Below are 10,946 nucleotides of genomic sequence, written 5' to 3' on the forward strand. Positions count from 1 at the left end.
TTTTCTCTCTCTCCAAAGCTACATAAAAGGCGGAAAGTAATGGCTATTATGCACGCACTGTCATTCCATGCAAAATTTTCATAATTATAACGGAAAGGCGTACATTTCCAAATGCATGGCATCTCCAAAAGTAATCAAGAGAATGAGCCGTGGGGCTATTTTAATGTATGCAAAACTAGTGACCCACAATAAAGGAGGGGAAGGCTACAATGAATGCAAAGTAAGGCACATGCTTGGAACCGGCACTGACGAGGGGCGGCTAAAATTAACACCCAATTAATTTTCGAATTGACAAACAAATGAAACCCATAAATCTACTTTCTCATTAATATTACCACAGAATAATTCAAAGCTACAATATTGCAAGCAAAAAAAGAAGGGTAAAAATGAAAATGGGAAATGTGCATTATCCATCATAAATATCAACCAGATAGGAAAGAGACTTATTGGAGAGTTGTCTGGTGACAACAATGTTAATCAGAGCAGCACTGAGGCAGATACACAGAAGCTTCATGTAGACTAGCAGACACAGGCAACCAGTCTACCACATGACAGGGCCCTAGTTTATTTATTTTTTGTTTGCTCAGGGAATGGTCCAATCTGTGATGACAACTCAAATAGCTTGCTATTTTACTTAATCCATTTATACAATGATGCATATTCAGGGGTAATTATGGGTCAAGTGTCTCGCTAAGGGTACTGTACTTAGCAAGGCTGGAACACACACACACACACACACACACACACACACACACACACACACACACGAGGGGGCAGTTCATGAGAAACAGGCCTACTTGTTTATGAGGCATGTCAGCCCTAAATATAACAACAAAAACAAAAAGCTCTAAATAACTGATATTCCAGGAGATTAGAATGAGGCAAACGGCGGTCCACAAAACAGACTCTTTGCTTCTCTGTTGATCATCAGATGTCTGTTCTTCTGGAGGGGGGTGGTGGGGGAATGTCTGGTTGCAAAACACAACAAGTGTTTGGAACAAACAGTGGATCATCAAAAAAGGTCAGAGTTTCTGTTTGTTGGTGTTTTGATTTTGTTCCTCTAATATGGGGAGTACATTAAAAACACAGTCACATGCAACGCCCACCTGAACAGACAGGTTCAGAGCATGGCACAGCACCAAGGGCTAATCAAGCCTGTCAGTCTCGTATCGTATCCACTCACTGCTCCACGCCGAGCCTCAATCTAATTCAAACGCCTTTCCCTCGCCATGGCAGCCTGGAATTCAAGAGCTCGATTCAGTCAACAATCCAAGGTAGGGTCGGCCTGCGCAGCTGTGCCGTGACCTTTCCCCATGTTCTGTTTTTCTTTAATGCTCATGACAGAAAACCCTCCATGGCCACCTGCTCCGGCTTGCATAGATCTCACATAGCCCCTGTTTACACAAGCACACAACAAAAGCACAACATTCTTGGGGAAGAGATAAAGACAGACAAAGGAGAAGACAAAGGGAGAGGTGCATTTCGATGCTGCCTGTTTAGGTTAGGCTTGGTTGCTAGACTAGACAACACAAACAGCTTGCACCAAGGTGGCGCGACACCATAATGCTTCCCCTGGATGGATTTTCAAGGTTTTGAGAGTTTTGTGTTCAGTTTTATTTTGGCTCAATGTTATGAAGATAAGTCTGAAGACGAACATGAGAATAACAAAAAAAAAGCCAGTGCTGATAACCTTGTTTACAAATAGTTGAATGAACATGTGTTCAAAAGATCCACGATCAGTCCTCTCATAGTATCCCAAAAAAAACATTTAAAGAAAATAACCCCTTATACTGGACTGAGCAGAACAGAACAGACAGTCGGAATTGGACTGGGTCCCTGAACCTCCCTAGTTTTTACCTTAAACGTAGCCTAGGCCTCCGTAATCCAGAACCATGTGGATCACTCAGAAGTGTCTGCCATAATATCTGGGCTCGCTTGACACTCAACGAAGAATCCCTCGCCCTTCTCTTCTCCGAGAAGGAAAACTGACGGCACCGATGACATTCCGCCAACAGAGACTTTACAGTGAGACCAAACAAGCCTCCAATCTCATCAGCCACTTCAACCAAAAGTCGTAGATAAGAAAAGCATATCTCAAGACGACTGTTACAACATTGTAGGAACAGGGCTTCCCCTCTATCCCTCCACCCCTTTTTCACAGAGACACAACAGAAGCTTTTTAAAAGTTCCTTCCAGACCTTGTAGGGGATAACCAGCCACTCTCACCAGCAAACAAAGCAGCTATTTGTTTAATAACTGATTGCTGCCATGGCTACAGTAAACAGGGGGAGCGGGGGGGTTTGTGTTTATGAACAAACATCTCTTTGCAGGACCAATTTAACATTAACCAGGTGGAATGATCAACAGATTTCATAGGTGACACTCAGGGCAGGCCTAATGTAAACAGGCTCTGGGAGGAGAAGGGGGCCAGGCTTAGAAAATCAAGGTCGATGCAAATGCAGAGCCAGCTAGAATAAATGGCTGGGGAAAACTCAAGACAAACAAACAGTCATTCTCCTGACATTTGAAGAAGCATTAAGGTGGTGTGTTACAGCTGCTGGCCTGGCGGCCACCATGAACGTGAACGAAGAGGGGGTGGACGGAGGTGAGGAGGGTGTTGTGGGCTGGTGAAGAGAGCCTCCTCTAGCCTCGATCAAACCTTAAGTGTGAATGTGTTTTGGTATACCAGAAGTACTTTCATTTCAAATGGAACGCTGGGTTTGTCTTGCAGCATGCCATTGCAGAGGCAGTTGCAGTGCATTCTGTGTGGTGCATACTGTATGTTTGATAATTCCAACGTATGCATCCAATTGTCTGCGTAGACTTGATTTTTAAATGGAACCTTTATTTAACTAGACAAGTCAGTGAAGAACAATTTCTTATTTACAATGACGGCCTACCCCGGACGACGCTGGGCCAATTGTGCGCCGCCCCTATCGGATGGACGGAGATGATGCAGCCTGGATTTGAACCAGGGACTGTAGTGATGCCTCTTGCACTGATACCAAGGCGCCACTCGGGAGATGATAGGAATAGTAACAATGGGTGACTGTTGAACTTTTGTTGCACACATATCCAGTACAAATGTTGGATTACATAATGAAAAACATTTGACTGTAGAATTTATTAGGTGGTATTGGTGCACAACCTGGTCTCAGACGAGATGTAACATAGTAAACTTAAATCTGGGATATTCAAATTAGTATGATATGTTACTTTTGGTGAGTAACATATAACAAAATGAAAGTAGTGTATAACGCAATTGTCTAGTAACCTAAATATTACAAGTTCGAATCTCAACACACAAAACTTTAGCATTTTAGCTAACTAGCAACTTTTCAGCTACTTTCAACCTACTTAGCATGTTAGCTAACCCTTCCCCTTCCCTTAACCTAACTCCTAAACTTAAACCTAACCTTAACCCAAACCTAGCTAGCTAACATTGGCACCTAGCTAGAATTCGTAACATATCATAAACATAGCAAATTCGTAACATATTCTAAGTTTTTGCAAATTTGTAACATATAATACAAATTGTAATTCATTACATACAAAATGGGTGATGGACATCCGCAAATTAATACATACCATATGAAACGTAACATATCATACTAAATGGAGTGTCAGATTTATTTAGAGAATAATACAAAATGCTCTGAGACGAAGCTGTCGGTCTGATCGAGGCATCAAGATTGAGGGAAAACACGGCAGTAGAGACACTTTTACTACAGACCCAACACAGAGTGTCTTCAACGACACCACAGCAAGAAACTTGTAAAACATGTTAAACATTTACCTGCTTTAATTATTCAGTAACTAGGGTTTGAAAACAACGAAGGATGTCTGAGGGCCCCAGAAGCTGTTCCCAATAACAACAGGACAAGTCGACGGAAAAACAAGCAATGTTGTTTTCATCCGACAAACAGAGAAATAATTTAACTGCAGGTGCCCCATAATTTACCCATATAATACTGGAATGAATACTGTGGTTATACAATGAATACTGAATCTATTTCTTTCAAATAAAATAATATTGGTTTGACTTTGAGTCAAACACACACACAGTGTGAGATCTGTGTTACGCCATTCACGTTAGAGCAAATAATAAACTATTCAGAAACAGGTAACGATTACAACAAGCACAAAAGAGAAATTGGTGCGGGCAATTTCAAGCTGCACGTCACCTTGTTCATGAATGTTTCATGCATACAAGTTGCCATCTGCTCATGTGAATCCAGTCAGTGGGGCCTAGCTACCCCTGAGTGTTTAGTTTCCTGTCTCATCTCACCTCCCAAACAACCTTCTTTCTCATTTCAGTTATGCCCCAAACCCATTTACCCCCATATAGTGAGGGCAAAGGGAAGAGCCCAAACACATATTTATGACACATTGTGAAGAATATAATGGGATCCTCAAGCGTAAAATTCTGATTCAAATGTATTACTACACTTTATACAGAGAAATGGGCTTGACATCCACTGATACTGAGGATGATGATTCATATGAATATGAACCTATTACCACACTACAAGCTCAGATAAATGAACAACAAGGATGGGAGCAGAAGGCACACTCTCCAGTAGGAAGGCTAAGTAGATACATCATTTCAGAAAATACACCAAACAGTTTGTCTCCTTGGCATGAAGCCCTCCCATATACACCAAAACGTACAGGCCCGCTGAGCAGAGACAATGACGGAATGTGCAAAAGTAAGGCAGGGCACGGTATTTTTAGTACACAACGGCCAATTGAGATTAAGTAAACAGAAACGACTTTCAAAACGGTAGTACATGAATGGAAAGTACTGGTGTGATGTGAACTGCTTTTAGGAGTGGTTTACCACACATTCCTCAGCGACTCTCCTTCATTTGACTTTGATAATCTCACTCACACCGATTAACACTGCAGCGAGAGGACAGACATCGAGAGACGTGGGCCTCTTTCCTGACCAGACCCAATGCGTGGGAAAAGCAGGCCTCGCTGCCCTCAAGCTCATCTTACCAATTAGAACTGTCAAGCACACACGCCGAAAGAAAAACACAGACTTCAATCTCTCCGCATCCTATGGGACCTGTAAAAACGCTTATTGTTTTAACATTACTTAAAAAGTGTGTCATATATTTTTAATCATTTTTACTAGAATTCATGCAAGGCCCATTCCCAAGGGGGTGGAAATGTGGACTTGCAAGGAGGAAATGTGCCAGATGCATTTTCCTCGGGAAAGGAAGTTTAGCCTATGAACTTATCTAATTAATGCTCTGTTCCTAAACCATATGAGGGCCATATTATTAGAAACACTGTCTGGGGGGGGGGGGGCAGCGTTAGGTACAGACACTGTCTATTACCCCGCTATTCAATAGCATCGTTATCGTCAACAGCAGTAAATACAAGAGTTCTGTCTCCCCCCTGCTACATTAGTCTTACCACATACACCGAGCTGTGTTCAATACTCAAACGGTGTAAAATGTGTCACTGCTGAGTACAGTGCAGTACAGGTGCTTATCTCCCAGTTCCTTTGTTTGGAGTTAGTTACACAGAGATAAAGTTCAGTTTTTGATTGCCAGCCACAATCATTAACCTTTATACACAAATAATGGCAAGGAAATGCAATGGGCATTTGGCTTCAATAGTTATCTTGTGTGATGAGAGAAACTTAATATTTAACTATTTCCCAACGTGTGTGAGGTATTCTAATAAACACATAACAGAATCAATACAATTCCATTCTGAAATGGCTTGAGTTGGAGGACTATACAGAAAGTAATGTGTGGCCCAGAGTGCTAACCACAAGTTTAGACATAAAGACATAAAGAGAACATATTACAAATAATGAATCTCAATGGCCTCCAATGAGCCAAGATGCTGCTACTAAATTCTAATGAGATGAAGACGTCATTCTACTCAAGTTCAAATCAATGCAATTGTGTGGAAAACTGCAGAAAAAGCAGTGTTACCTTGACAGTAACTAAACAACATCCACCTCAAGCATATTCGATAATGGCTTCTTTCAACTGATTGGATAAGTAATGGGTGGCCATTAACCAATCAGGACAAAGGACCAAATATATGTTGGCACCCCATTCATTGCTTCTGGCATGGGAGTGGTCAGACTCCTGACCCCTCCCACTGCATCCTCAGGTGCTGTGTCTCCTAGACGTTACTGTGCTGGGTTGTGTCATTATTTTATAAGCTCTAGCTTTCCAGAGAGAGGACACGGTGGGTTAAAAAGGAGGGGTACGTGCCTTCCGTTAAGCAGTTAAATTGAAGGTAAAAGGGCACCAGGCTAAATACTGAAAGACCTTGTATGAATCTCAGCGCTTTAATGGAATCAGTTTTTAACAACTGTTTTTGGTTAAATACAGCCCGATGTCAGGAGGATGCGTCCCACTCATAAAGCAGCGCAATGACAATGTACAGTGGCACTAATACAAGGACATAGTTCATGATGACATTTTCTGCAATTCCCAACTGATTAGGGTCATTATGTTGGAGGTCTGATTTATGCTGTCATTTCCTCTCGCCGATCCTGCATCAATGAATCTTAATGAATTGGTAAATAAGGGTGAAGATTACACTCTGTGACACCGCAACATTCTTCACCCTCAACGTCAGAGATTTATGTAGCCAATTAGAGACTAACAGAGAAAATTGGCTGGCAGAAAAATAATATTCTTTATGGTACAAAACGGAAAAGCATTCTTGCTGAAGGGCAATTCTATTGTCAATGTTAACTCCATAAAATGCGTTTCCCCCCTCCCGCCTTCAAAATACAAAGGAGATGCCGTGTTGGAGCTGGATGTGATGCTTTCAGGGAAAGACAAAAGGGTACGTTTTCGAATCGTAAGGGAGGTTTGTGCAGCACGGGCGTTCATCTCTGAAAGGAGCCAAAAGACCTTGGCATTGGCAATCCCCTGGCTGAACTGTTTGATCAGCATAAATACACCTCTGTGTGACAAACATGTTTACCCTCACAGAGCAAACAATACACAATGAGAGACCATGAGCTACTGCTTCTCTAATGAAGGTACCAAACCGCTTTCAACAATTACCTATGTTGAGATTCTGTGAACACACTTTCCATTGATCTCTTTAAGAATAATATGGTCGTTTCAGGTAATTTCCCTTCAGAGAAAGAATTGTGTGCCACTTGTTTGTGGACATGAACAACATGTATGCACACACCTGTCACCATTTTCCATGAATGCATTATATCATTATCTAATGATAAAGGGTCATTTGGAGAAGAAGAAAAAAAACATGGACATAAAAATCCTCTTTTCATTCATCTTCTTTCAAAGGAAGAATATCAAGATACAATCAACCCTTTGAAGAGATCTACTGTATGATCAACATGTAACTGGAAAGCCAACCAATACGACTGTAGGCTGAGCTGATTCTCGGGACATCATTATAGCTTTACAGTTTGTAATGCTTGTAATGTTTTTCGGGTGGGGGATGAAACATGCCAAAAACATGAACATGGGGTACAAAAGGGGCACAGATATACACTGCTCAAAAAAATAAAGGGAACATGAAAATAACACTAGATCTGAATGAATGAAATATTCTTGTTAAATACTTTTTTCTTTACATAGTTGAATGTGCTGACAACAAAATCACACAAAAATGATCAATGGAAATCAAATTTATCAACCCATGGAGGTCTGGATTTGGAGTCACACTCAAAATTAAAGTGGAAAACCACACTACAGGCTGATCCAACTTTGATGTAATGTCCTTAAAACAAGTCAAAATGACCTCCATGACCTCCCTACAATGCCTGGGCATGCTCCTGATGAGGTGGCGGATGGTCTCCTGAGGGATCTCCTCCCAGACCTGGACTAAAGCATCCGCCAACTCCTGGACAGTCTGTGGTGCAACGTGGCGTTGGTGGATGGAGTGAGACAGGATGTCCCAAATGTGCTCAATTGGATTCAGGTCTGGGGAACGGGCGGGCCAGTCCATAGCACCAATGCCTTCCTCTTGCAGGAACTGCTGACACACTCCAGCCACATGAGGTCTAGCATTGTCTTGCATTAGGAGGAACCCAGGGCCAACCGCACCAGCATATGGTCTCACAAGGAGTCTGAGGATCTCATCTCGGTACCTAATGGCATTCAGGCTACCTCTGGCGAGCACATGGAGGGCTGTGCGGCCCCCCAAAGAAATGCCACCCCACACCATGACTGACCCACCGCCAAACCGGTCATGCTGGAGGATGTTGCAGGCAGCAGAACGTTCTCCAGGGCGTCTCCAGACTCTGTCACGTCTGTCACATGTGCTCAGTGTGAACCTGCTTTCATCTATGAAGAGCAAAGGGCGCCAGTGGCGAATTTGCCCATCTTGGTGTTCTCTGGCAAATGCCAAATGTCCTGCACGGTGTTGGGCTGTAAGCACAACCCCCACCTGTGGACGTCGGGCCGTCATACCACCCTAATGGAGTCTGTTTCTGACCGTTTGAGCAGACACATGCATATTTGTGGCCTGCTGGAGGTCATTTTGCGGGGCTCTGGCAGTGCTCCTCCTGCTCCTCCTTGCACAAAGGCGGATGTAGCGGTCCTGCTGCTGGGTTGTTGTCCTCCTACGGCCTCCTCCACGTCTCCTGATGTACTGGCCTGTCTCCTGGTAGCGCCTCCATGCTCTGGACACTACGCTGACAGACACAGCAAACCTTCTTGCCACAGCTCGCATTGATGTGCCATCCTGGATGAGCTGCACTACCTGAGCCACTTGTGTGGGTTGTAGACTCCGTCTCATGCTACCACTAGAGTGAATGCACCGCCAGCATTCAAAAGTGACCAAAACATCAGCCAGGAATCATAGGAACTGAGAAGTGGTCTGTGGTTACCACCTGCAGAACCACGCTAATTGCCTATAATTTCCACCTGTTCTCTATTCCATTTGCACAACAGCATGTGAAATTTATTGTCAATCAGTGTTGCTTCCTAAGTGGACAGTTTGATTTCACAGAAGTGTGATTGACTTGGAGTTACATTGCGTTGTTTAAGTGTTCCCTTTACTTTTTTGAGCAGTGTATTTGTGTATGACTATAAAGAGTCAAAAGTACCTTGTCTTATTAATCCCAACTTCTTAAAGACACACTGTAATGAGTTCTGTTATGTGTTACATATTGTGACTAGATTTAGTGTGAGGAAGTGTCTCTCTCTCCCTCCACATCAAAAAGGCTGGCCTGCATATTAGGCACGGGGCTGAGAGATACTGCTGCTGCTGTGTGAAAAGGAGTGGAAAATTAAACCTGAAGCAGTGCAGGAAAGGGCTTAATTTACTGGCATGAACAGTATGCAAATGAGATTACTCTCAGCTTAACTGCATCATTTATGTCCTTAATAACAGCATCATCATTACGGGGCTCAAATGAAATTACACCGTAATTAGCATATCAAAGTGATTGGTTAAAGTTTAAAACAAATACCCAATTTTGTTAATGAACAGCTGTAATCACCGTGTAGACTCTCAATGAAAACATCAAAAACAAATATGTGTTTTGGAGAAGATGAGGAAGATCCTTCCCAGGCGACAGGTCTGTGTGTCGGGCAGGGAGTGCAGGGGCGGGTGGGAGTGATGTGGAGGGGTGGCACTGGGAGTTCTTACCTGGTTGGCTCCACACTCAGGTTACATTTCCCAAACCCTGTGTGATCAAAGATGCAATTTCCCACACTTGCCACTTCAGGAGCTCATTAGTATTTTATTGATCACTCCACGGCTGATTCAGAGAATGGTCTTCATTATCACTGTCTGTGTGTGTGTGTGTGTGTGACACACACACGCGCACACACACACATACACACGCGCACATACACACGCGCACACACAAGTTTAACCATTGTCTCTCCTGCTTTCCCTCTGATAAACATGGTGATATTAACACCTCAATCTCCTAGCCCAGCCCCCACTGAGTGACGCCTAGCACTTCCTCTGACAAATCATGCACATCTTATTTATGTGCCCATGTCTGGAGGCAAAAGGCAGTCTGCATGTCATATTTCTCCTGTTTGATCCAAAGATTTTATACTTTCACGTCCCCACATTATTGATTTAATTCAGAATTTATGACACACTACACGACTCGCAAAGTGAATTCCGATGCCTTAAGTTTCAAACATAAGTCAATCTCAGCTCTCTTTGCCAGTATTTCTTCCCTCTTTTGTCCCCTTTTGCCTTACTCCATCCATCCAACAAAAGAAGTAGCTGGCTAGTGATGTACACTATCAGAAACTGATTCTTGAACATTTTAAGAAGTGGCATTTTATTTTATTAATTGAGGAATCCATTAAAGGCCTTATTCCTTGAACGTATGTAAATGATGTGCCTTTCAAGGTACAGCTAGGGCAAATCCACTCCATCAGCTAATGACGCCGCTCATCACATGCAGAGAGGCTGGCTAATGAAGGCTCGGCGGCCGGGCCGGCCATTCCCTCGCCCAGCGTAAAGCCCTATGAAATGCTAATATCTCACTTCTAATTAAAGGATACTAAGTCCAAATGCACCTTCACAGTGGGTAGCCGGCAACATACATTTTATTTTTCAACACTACACTACACCCAAAGATGTGCCTGAGCAACATTCCATTAATTCATATTTAATACCCCAACTATTCCTCAGCTCAGCTCTCTCTCTCTCTCAGCAGCTTCCTATTGAGAGCAGGCACATCATTACGCTTTGTGGTACATTTTTTTGCTAGTGCACTCACTGTAACACAAATACAAGTTAACACACACACATGCTGCCTTTTAGCACACATCAGGGGGTATGGGGGGGAGGTCATTACGAAAAAAATATACCAGTATTGCCTCTCCACCTGTATACAATGTTTACACATCTTTGGCTGTAAATATGTTTACAACAAAACATGCAGCCATTCTCAGAAACCGACCTTGAAGTCAGCAAACAACCTCCTCAAAGTTCATTAGCATCAGATAAGGCAG

General features: G+C 42.9%; 1 protein-coding gene across 13 annotated transcripts in view; it reads right to left on the reverse strand.

Moving 5' to 3' along the window:
- Positions 1-10,946, reverse strand: part of foxp1b (forkhead box P1b) — a 206,943-nt gene that overhangs the window by 95,428 nt on the left and 100,569 nt on the right. Inside the window, exon 1 of one of the 13 annotated variants that reach the window (XM_064968877.1) lies at positions 1,858-2,170. The exons of the other annotated variants lie outside the window; for them this stretch is intronic. The gene's annotated coding sequence lies outside the window, so the exon portion shown is untranslated. Of the gene's footprint in view, positions 1-1,857; positions 2,171-10,946 lie in introns of those variants that run through there. 13 annotated transcript variants of the gene reach the window in all.

The sequence above is a fragment of the Oncorhynchus masou genome, chromosome 6 (assembly GCF_036934945.1).
Source record: "Oncorhynchus masou masou isolate Uvic2021 chromosome 6, UVic_Omas_1.1, whole genome shotgun sequence".
Taxonomy (NCBI): domain Eukaryota; kingdom Metazoa; phylum Chordata; class Actinopteri; order Salmoniformes; family Salmonidae; genus Oncorhynchus; species Oncorhynchus masou.